The following is a 10,791-nucleotide window of genomic DNA, read 5'->3' as shown; positions in this document are numbered from 1 at the left end:
TGGTTGAATATGTGATTGTATATTTTAGTTCAGATGTCATAGATGGGACACAGAGGCTTCGAGAAGGGAGCTGACAGCAACGTCAGAGCAGAACCATGACCAGGAGGAAAAGTTTTCAGATATCCGGTCTATAACATGGGTCCAGCTTATTTACTTTCCATCACTGTCCTGCCTCTTCAAGGAGAGCTATTCAAATGCATTGCTTTGGGAGATTCCTGCCATCACCTATGACAAATGGTGTTTATAATGACATTTCCTTGCAGAAATGCCCCTCAAGAAAGCAGAAGGAGCAGGAAGAGGAAGAGGAAAATCTTCCAAATGCACGTGAAAAACAACTGCAAAGTAGTTGAGAAAAACATTTTTTCACTACAGTAGGTTTTAAGCACAAATAGCTCATTCTTAATGAGTTCCAGGGGATCCTAAGCATTTTACAATTTCACTACATCATTTTCTAGTATTCCTGTCACATGGATCAAGATGCATAATACAGCTACAAATTAAGTTCAATTCCTCAGTCAATTTTTAAAGGAGTGAAATTCAGCCACAATACGTCAGCTATCACTATTTATCCAAGAACTACTGGTATGGACTTGGCCTTCCATGTACTTTCTATGAGTAAGGCTAGAAAGGACCCAAGAAAATGAAAGATTTCTGGAAGCAAAGGTAAGTAATGGATTTTCCATTTCCAGGGAGTTCATTCCTTAGGTATATAAGAATACATTTAAGTTATGACTACTCAAAATCCTATCTGATTTTTGTGTTATTATCCATATTTAAGGTCTGGAGCATCTAAAAATAGTATGTCTAACTGAGGTGACCTGTCCTAGCAGAGTGATTGCCAGTGCTGGTTAAATCCTCCTGGTTCAGCTGCCTCTCCTTAAGTATCTGAATGGATACTTTTATTTCAAGACTTTATAATAATCACAACTAATAATTATTAAGCCCTAACTAGATGTCAGGTGCTCTTTTAAGCAAATAACATGTACTAATTCATTTAATTCTCAAACAAACCTCTGAGGTGAGTACTACTGTTATCCCCATTTTAAAGCTGAAGAAACAGGCAAGTGAGGCTAAGATACAGGTGGTCAAAGTCACACGGCATATAAAAGCCGGGAAATGAACCCACGCTTGTGAAGAAACAAAACCTATTTACGAACAAATTATGTAGAGTTTATTCAAGAGTTAATTTAAGTGCACATGGGAATAGAGAAGGATATGCAGTAAATTACTAAGAATTAACGTGGATGACCGTGGTCTGGGTTTATTGTTAACTCCACCTCACTACAAAAGCTATGAGCAAAAATTGATTAGAAGCAGATCTTTATCCTGGACCACACCCCTGTCTTGCTGCCTGGTGCTGAGTGTCCCTTCTGCTTCCAGTAGCTCCATGTCTCACACTCAGCCATGCTGCCCTTGTTTGGATCATTCGGTGCCTTTTTTCATAGCAAGTAAATATACTGCAAAGAGTTTTAACTCCTTTCTACTACTGCACCATTTCAGTCCTTAAATCAGAGCGCTTTCTTGCCTTAACTATAAAAATTTCTTGTCCATGACACAAATGAACATATCTACGAAACAGAGACTCACAGACAGAGAACAGACTTGTGGTTGCCAAAGGGGAGTGGAGGTAGGGGAGGGAAGTATTGAGAGTTTAGGATTAGCAGGTACAAACTAGTATATACAGAATGGATAAACAACAAGGTCCTACTGTATAGCACAGGGAACTATATTCTATATCCTGTGATAGGGACTTCCCCGGTGGCACAGTGGTTAAGAATCCGCCTGGGGGATTCAATGCAGGGCACATGGGTTCGAGCCCTGGTCCAGGAAGATCCCACATGCCTCGGGGCAACTAAGCCCGTGCACCACAACTTCTGAGCCTGTGCTCTAGAGCCCGCGAGCCAGAACTACTGAGCCTGTGTGCCTAGAGCCTGTGCTCCACAACAAGCCACCACAATGAGAAGCCCATGCACCGCAACAAAGAGTAGCCCCTGCTCACCACAACTAGAGAAAGCCCGCACACAGCAATGAAGAATCAATGCAGCCAAAAATTAAAAAAAAACCTAAATAAAATAAAATTTATTTTAAAAAATCCTGTGATAAACCATAATGGAAAAGAATAGATATATGTATAACTGAGTCACTGCTGTACAGCAGAAATTAACACAACATTGTAAGTCAACTACACTTAAATAAAATTTTAAAAATTAAAGATTTCCTGTGAATTTCTATTTCTCTAGCTATTTGTTGCTATCTTCACCAGCACTGAGTGTGTAATTCCTTCCACTGGCATGCCCTCTGCAAATGCCTTCTGAGAAGCTGTGGATATCCTCTGAATTGTATAGGTCTCCCTGGCTTTGATAGCACTTAGATGGGCATCTATAGGGCTGCCCATAGATCAAGAGTTTTTTAAACTGGAATGTTCACATGAATCACCTGCAGATCACATTAAAATGCAGACTCTGACTCAGTATTCTGGGGTAAGGCCTGAGATTCTGCATTTCTAACAGGTGATTTCTTCCAGGTGACATTTATGCTGCTTCAAAGACCACACTACAGGCAAGGACCTCACAGACTTTTCTCTTCTTTATCAGTTTCTTTTATCCCACTATTACTGCCCCAGTATCCTTCTTCCATCTCCTGCTTTAGCCGCAACAGCTGGGTTATAGTATTTTCACATGCAACAGATGTTGTCTCATCAGTTTTTTTTTCCTGTTTCTATGGTCACCAACATGTATGTTTCTCTGTTCCCCTAAGAATATAATTGACCAAATAATCTAGAAATTTTCTCAAGGTAGTAATTCAGGGCAACTGAAAGAGTGAGGGAAAACATCACCAGTATTACCCTTAGAAATATTTAATGCATAAATGGATAGGCTTTGAAGTTACCCTCTTCTTAGCTCATATTTATTCTCTTCTAGCAGCTGAAAGTCTAACTTAGGAGGAAATGGAAAAGAGATGAGGAGGGCTTTGCCCAAGAGAGCTTTCATCAGTAAAGTACCAAAGTAATTACTGCACCTGACAAATTTCTACTCCTTGTTTTAACCCAGTTTTAATAAAAGAAAGATTCAACAGTGGTTTATATTACCTGGCATTGCCTTTAATTTCATCAAGCTCCAATATGAAGACTTGCCACGTTTACACTAAACTGCTTTTTCTCCTGAAGTTCATTTGTGAAGGCAGCTGCTGGGGCTTTAATCATCTTTTCTTCAATCTTTCATTTCTAACACACTGTGAGTGATAATGGCTCTCCCAGGCGCCCCCCTGCAAACTAGGCAAATTCTCCTTCACGTCACTCCCAGGTAGTCCGTGGTAGAGAAAGCATCTACTAATTAAGAACTGAAAGGCCATTTCAAATGATCTGGCTATGAAGACTTAGCATTTCACATTCACGGCGGGCCACATCCAAACGTTAAGGTCCTCCGACCTGCTGGACCAGATTATATTTCTCCGAGCTTAGGAACAGCAGGCAAACTCTTGGCATTTCAGAAGTTCCGTTGAAATCTAGGGTAATAAAATGCTGCTCATGTTTGAGAGCACAAAGCCCTTAGAACAACCTTGTCAGTATTAAGCAGATCACAGGAGCTCAAATCTCAATCATGGAGGCCCTACTGTGTCAAGGAGCACTTTGGAAAACCTTCACAATGGTTTACGCCACCAGGATAATTCTTTTAGCATTGATACTACTTAAAAAGTTCCTTTCATGGGCTTCCCTGGTGGCGCAGTGGTTGCGAGTTCGCCTGCTGATGCAGAGGACGTGTGTTTGTGCCCCGGTCCGGGAGGATCCCACATGCCGCGGAGCGGCTGGGCCCGTGAGCCATGGCCGCTGAGCCTGCGCGTCCGGAGACTGTGCTCCCCGGCGGAGAAGCCACGTCAGTGAGAGGCCCGCGTACCGCAAAAAAAAAAAAAAAAAAAGTTCGTTTGCTATGACTTTCTCTAAAAACCTGTAGGCAGCAAGCTGTCGCATGATTTGAAGAGTGTTTAAAATTCAGTCTAGAAAAGTTCCGGTTCAAGATGGCAACATAAGAAAATCCTGAACTCACCTCCTCCCACAGACACACTGGGTCCACAGCTACATACAGAAAATCTTTCTCTTAAGAAAACCTAGGGCTTCCCTGGTGGCGCAGTTGAGAGTCCGCGTGCCGATGCGGGGGACGCGGGTTTGTGCCCCGGCCGAGGAGGATCCCACAAGCCGCGGCGCGGCTGGGCCCGTGAGCCATGGCCACTGAGCCTGCGCATCTGGAGCCTGTGCTCCGCAGTGGGAGAGGCCACAACAGTGAGAGTCCCGTGTACCGCAAAAAAAAAGAAAGAAAGAAAGAAAGAAAACCTAAAGTCCAAGTCCGGCTGAATGACCACTACACATCTGGCAAACAAGAAGGAAACCACATGGAAACGGGCATACAATCTCGATATAAATGCCACCCCCAGCTCACCCCAGTGAGCCACAACCAGGAGAAAACTCAAAACCCGGAGCTTCTCTCCAAGAAGGAAAGAGTTTGAACCCCACACTGGACACCTTACCTTTTAGGACCTGCACCTGAGAGACGAGCCCCCAAAAGCCCTAACTTGGAAAACCAACAGGGCTCACATCTTCAGACGGAGAGCTGGAGCTATCTGAGAGCCAGCTCTTAAAGCGGCCCTGTGCTCAGATGTACCCGCCCCCGGGCCCAGCTCAGAGGCAGCCAATCAAGCCCTGATTTAACGTGAAGGAGGCTCACCTGCTTATATTAGTCTTGACCTGATTATATTAGTGTTGACCTGAGGGGCAGGCATCTAATTTAACACAAACCTCTAGAAGCCTGCTGGAACATTCTCCAGGGATGGAGACTGGTGGGGCCATCTTCGCACTCTCCCTTTGCTGTGCTCCAGAGCACCAGTATCTTCTCCCAGAAGGAGCTCTTTCCATGTGCCTGGTGCCCAGATCTCTGTGGCTGCCACCTTGGGCAGGGGATACCTCTTGACCACCTGGCTCTGGAGGCAAGTGGAGCTTGTATTCCTGGTCCTCTGGGACTGTAAAAATCAGTGTCACCCAGAAAGGAGCTCATACCCCATTTTTTGCAGCTGATGCCAGAGTACACATCTCCATCACCTGGCTGTGGCAGGCAGTGGCACTTACACTTGTGGGTCTCACACAACCAAAGGAGAAAGAATTCTTAAGCAGCTACCACCCCCGGGGCACAGCAAGAGGCAACAGACCCAGAAGCCTATCTTTCTGTGAAGAAGACCTATTAGCTTATCATCATGGCTGTGGCCTGAGGGGCAAGCTTCTAATTAAACACACATCTAGGGGTTGACTGTAATCCTTTTCAGAGGCCTTGGAGGGCAGGCACTGTCTTCATGCTCTCCCTCTGCTGCCCTCCAGAGAGCTGGTGTCTCCTGGAAGGAAGCTTTACACTTGGCTACTGCCTTGGTTTTTGTATCTGGCGCCCCAGTTTTTGCAGTTACTGCCTAGGGGATGCCCCTTGATTGCCTGGCTCTGGTGGACAGGGGGACTTGCATTTGTGGATCCTACGGGATTGTAGCAAATCAGAGAGATGGTTCTTGGCAGGCTGCCAGCCCAGGGACTGAGCCGGAGGCAGACTGATGCACATACCCCAGTCATCTGTGAAGGAGGCTTCTTGGCTTATCCTGGAGCTCCAGCCTGAGGGGCAGGCTTCAGGTTCAGCAGACATGTAGTGGATTAGGGAGCTGCTCTCCGTAATTACGGAATGAGGAATGCAGGCTGTGGATGCCATCTTGGCACTCTCCCTCTGCCTCGTTCCAGTTCACCAGTATCTCCCAGAAAGAGCTTATATACTTGTTTGGAGCCCTGATTTTTGTGACTGCCAGGTCACCTGGCCAGCAGAGCTTACACTTATGGTCCTACAAAACATGTATCTGTGTACGTTTTCATACTTTAAAAAGCCACTGCCTGAGGGTCTGGTTTCTAAACAGCTTGAATCTAGGGGCTGAGATCCTCCCATTAGGGATGCTGACAGGTCTTGGCACATTCTCAATTACTGGGAGTTATTAAAAATATAATGGGCTGCTTGCATAAGCACAAAGGTTTGAGAGACAAAAAAGCATTGGGGCAGGGTTGAACAACAAGCTTCATCTCCTACACAAGGCCACTCCTTCAAGGCTGAGAGAGGCGATTGTTTCATCTACTGTACAGAAACCAAAACAGAGGGTCAAGAAAATGAAGAAACAGAGGTGTATGTTCCAAATGAAAGAACAACATAAAACCTCAGGAAAAAAAAAAGCCTTAATGAAATGGAGGTAATAGGAGAAGAACAACAGGATAAGCATCTCCAAATAAGGGGTGAAAGTGACAGTGGCCAGCTGATAAGAACCATCCTTCCTGACAATTTCCTCTTTATCCCCATCTGGAATGTGGGTAGTCAATGTCCTGGGAGACAACTGGACCTGGGACAGGATTATAAGGGAGGATCCTGGGACAATGAAAACCCCGATCAAACTTCTACTTCTTTGAGACCAGCTTGAGGTATCATCCGGTCTGCTTTCCTGGGGGCTCTCTGGCTTCCACAAAGGAGAGCCAGGTGTGCCATAAGGCGGCGTGGAGGGGAGTTTTATAACGATGAAGGAGTCACTCCAACAAGAGGATATAACATATGTAAATATATATGCACCCAACACAGAAGCACTTAAATATAGAAAGCAAACATTAACAGACCTAAAGAGAGAAACAGACAGCAATACCATAGTAGGGAATTTTAAAACCCCACTTACATCAACGGATAGATCATTCACACAGAAAATCGATAAGGGAACATCAGCCTTAAATGACACATTAGACCAAATGAACTTAACAGGTATATATAGAAAATTCCATACAAAAGCAACACAAATACACACTCTTCTCAAGTACACATGAAACATTTTCCAGGATAGATAATATGTTAGGCCAAAAAACAAGTCTTTTTAAATTTATTTATTTTATTTTATTTATTTATTTTTGGCTGTGTTGGGTCTTCGTTTCTGTGCGAGGGCTTTCTCTAGTTGCGGCGAGCAGGGCCCACTCTTCATCGCGGTGCACAGGCCTCTCACTGTCGCGGCCCCTCTTGTTGCAGAGCACAGGCTCCAGACACGCAGGCTCAGTAGTTGTGGCTCACGGGCCTAGTTGCTCCGCGGCATGTGGGATCTTCCCAGAGCAGGGCTCGAACCCGTGTCCCCTGCATTGGCAGGCAGATTCTCAACCACTGTGCCACCAGGGAAGCCCCCCAAAAACAGGTCTTAATAAATTTAAGAATCATATCAAGTCCCTTTTTTCCAGGTACAATGGTATGAAACCAAAATTAATTACATGAAGAAAGCTGGAAAATTCAAAACTATGTGGCGATTAAACAACATGCTACTAAAACACCAATGGGTCGGGGCTCCGGCTCCGCCTCCCGCTTCAGCTCCAGCTCCTGCTCAGCCCAAAGAGCCTCCACCGGCCTCTGCTTTAGGAAAATCAGCCCGTCCTTATGCTTCAGCCTGCAAGGGACCAGAAGACCATAAAGGTTTAGGAATAAAAATGAAACCCAACACCCACAGGAATAAAAGTCTCAATGTCCATCCAGTCATAAAACCCAGTGGAGGTGCTGGGGAAACTGCCCAAAGGAGACAGCATTACAGACAGAAAAGAGAAGGACAACTAAAAAATCCACCTACTGGGAAACGCTTGTAAAAATCGGCTCTTTTTAGAGTTGCGAAAACTAGCCTAGTGCTAGTGAGAGAGGAGGCCACCAGCTGAGATGTCGGGCAAGTGCTACCAGACTCCATCAGTCCACAGGTCTCTCCCCCAACACCCGCAGCAGGCAAGGTGCTTCTCCTCCCTCCTGCTTGGCCTGACTGAACCCCGTTTCTCTCAACGGTCATTTTGGGGGGTTGATTACAAAGCACACGTCATGGATTCTAGATTTTTAAACGTTAAAAACTTTCCCCTAAGAGAGAACAACAGACCTTAAAGATGATCTCTTTTCACTCTTTTGATTTAATAATATATACCTTTTGACATTTCTCAAGAAAGAGCCTACAGACCAGACATTGTGTCAGGCCTATCTTTCCACGTAGCGTCTATTTGAATGCAATCAGCAGCCGAGTTTGTAATCCTAACAACATCCTATGTAGTTAGAACCTCACAATTACAAAGTGCTTCCACATCAATGATATCATTTGCTTCTCACAGTAAACCTTAAGGAAGGAAAGGGAGGTAATGTTACCCCCACTTTACAGATCAGTAAATTGAGACATACTGCCACTTTGTCTGGCTTATTGGATTAGACAGCAGCTTCCTTGGAAGGCACAGAGGGACTGACTCTGAGGGGGGCGCATAGTAAAGTTTCAGGTCGTGGCAGCAACGTGTCTCTGCAAAACAGGATCCTGAAAAGGGGGTTTTCGGGTAAGGATGTGGTAATGAAATACTAGAGCGGGAAGACAAACACTACTTAGGTCACGCTGTTGCCTATGGAGAGCTCTGGGTGAATGGCTTCCTTCCCTAACTCTCTGCTTTCTCAGTCCTATCCATTCTTCAAAGCCAAACCCAAATCCCACAGATCCAGGAGCCGTTCTTGAGTATCTAGCACAGAGAAACCATAATAACGACACCTTAAGATTTCCATGTGCCTTAGCTCCTTACATCATGATAAGCTTTCGAGGTAGGCTTCGTAGTCCATTTTACAAATGAGGGAAGTGAAGCTCAGAGGGGTTCAGTAACTTTTCAAGCTGACACAGCTAATAAGCAGCAAAGTCTGGATTTCAAACTCCATCACATCACAGCGGCCTCACCTTCCTGTACATGTATCACATCTTGTATATTGCCTGCCCACGTGTCCCTTAGTTCATCAGCCTTTTGTTGTAAGTTCTTTGAGGGCAGAGAGCAAGCCTTATACTTCTTTGTAACCACCCCCTCCCGTACTTAGCAGAGCCCCATGTACACAGTAGGTTCTCAATAAGCATCATATGTTAAATATCTATTTGGTAGGAACAGTAGTTACGGGATTTTTTTTGGTACTCTGAATGTCAGGGTCTCTGCTGTATATAATTAAAACAAGAGTGAACATGGAAAAAAAAGAACAAAACAACCAATGGGTCAAAGAAGAAATCAAGAGAGAAATTTAAAAATACCTTGAGACAAACAAAAATGGAAATATACCAAAATTTGGGGGATGCAGCAAAAGCAGTTCTAAGAGAGAAGTTCATAACAATAAATACCTACCTCAAGAAACAAGAAGTCTCAAACAACTGAACTTCACACTTCAAGGAAGTAGAAAAAGAAGAACAAATGAAGCTCAAAGTTAGTAGAAGTAAGGAAATCACAAAGATTACAGCAGAAACAGAGACCAAAAAGACAATACAGAAGTTCAGTGAAACTTAGAGCTGGTTCTTTGAAAAGATAAACAAAATTGACAAGTCTTTAGCTAGAGTTACCAAGAAAAAAAAGGAGGACTCAAATAAATAAAACAGAAGTAAAAGAGGAAATATGACAAATGGTACAACATAAATACAAAGGATCATAAGAGACTACCATGAAAAATTATACACCAAGAAATTGGACAACCTAGAAGAAATAAAAATTCCCAGAAATATACAACTATGAAGAGAGAATCATGATTAAGTAGAAAATAGGAACAGACCAATTACTAGTAAGAAGACTGAATCAGTAATCTAAAAGGAGGTCAACATCATTAGTCATCAGGGAAATGCAAATCAAAACCACAATGTGATATCACTTCACACCTGTTAGGATGGCTATTATCAACAAGACAAGAAATAGCAAGTATTGGTGAGGATGTGGAGAAAGGGGAACCCTTGTGCACTGTTGGTAAGAATATAGACTGGTGCAGCCGCTGTGGAAAACATTATGGAGGTTCTGCAAAAAATTAAAACTATAACTACCATATGACCCAGTAATTCTACTTCTGGGTATTTATCCAAAGAAAACAAAAACACTAACTCAAAAATATATATGCACCCCCATATTCACTACAGCATTATTTTACAATAGCCAAGATATGGAAACAACAGAAGTGTCTATCAATGGATGAGTGAATGAAGAATTTTATATACATTATATATACACACACACACACACACATACACACACGATGGAATATTACTCAGCCATAAAAAGAATGAAATCTTGGGCTTCCCTGGTGGTGAAGTGGTTGAGAGTCTGCCTGCCGATGCAGGGGACATGGGTTCGTGCCCCGGTCCGGGAAGATCCCACATGCCGCAGAGCGGCTGGGCCCGTGAGCCACGGCTGCTGGGCCTGCGCATCCGGAGCCTGTGGTCTGCAACGGGAGAGGCCACAACGGTGAGAGGCCCGTGTACCGCAAAAAAAAAAAAAAAGAAAGAAAGAAATCTTGCCATTTGCAACAACATGGGTGGACAGCATGATACTAAGTGAAATAAGTCAGACAGAGAATGACAAATACCATTTGACCTCTCTTATATGTGGACCCTAAAACAAACAAACAAAACACAAAACAAGCTCAGATACAGGAAACAGATTAGTGATTGCCAGAGGCAGGGGGTGGGGTGGTAGGAGAAATGAGTGAAGGGGGTACACAGTTATTTTTAAATGTTTTTAAATTTAAACAAAGAATCTGTGTTACAGATCTATGACATAACTTCATTAAAGGAAAGGGGGGAAATTTATCTGAAAATGAGTAGACATTATAAGACTGAGGACTAAAGGAACTATATGAATAAGCACTCTTCTCTTGTTAATAAAGTGGTTTCCCTCACTTCTCAATTCTGATACCCCTATACACGTGTACTGGGTTTGAGCAAGTAATCAAAGAGATG

This window comes from Mesoplodon densirostris, chromosome 6 (assembly GCF_025265405.1).
Source record: "Mesoplodon densirostris isolate mMesDen1 chromosome 6, mMesDen1 primary haplotype, whole genome shotgun sequence".
Taxonomy (NCBI): Eukaryota; Metazoa; Chordata; class Mammalia; order Artiodactyla; family Ziphiidae; genus Mesoplodon; species Mesoplodon densirostris.
The sequence above is the reverse complement of the archived record's forward strand: the minus strand, read 5'-3'. Positions refer to the sequence as shown.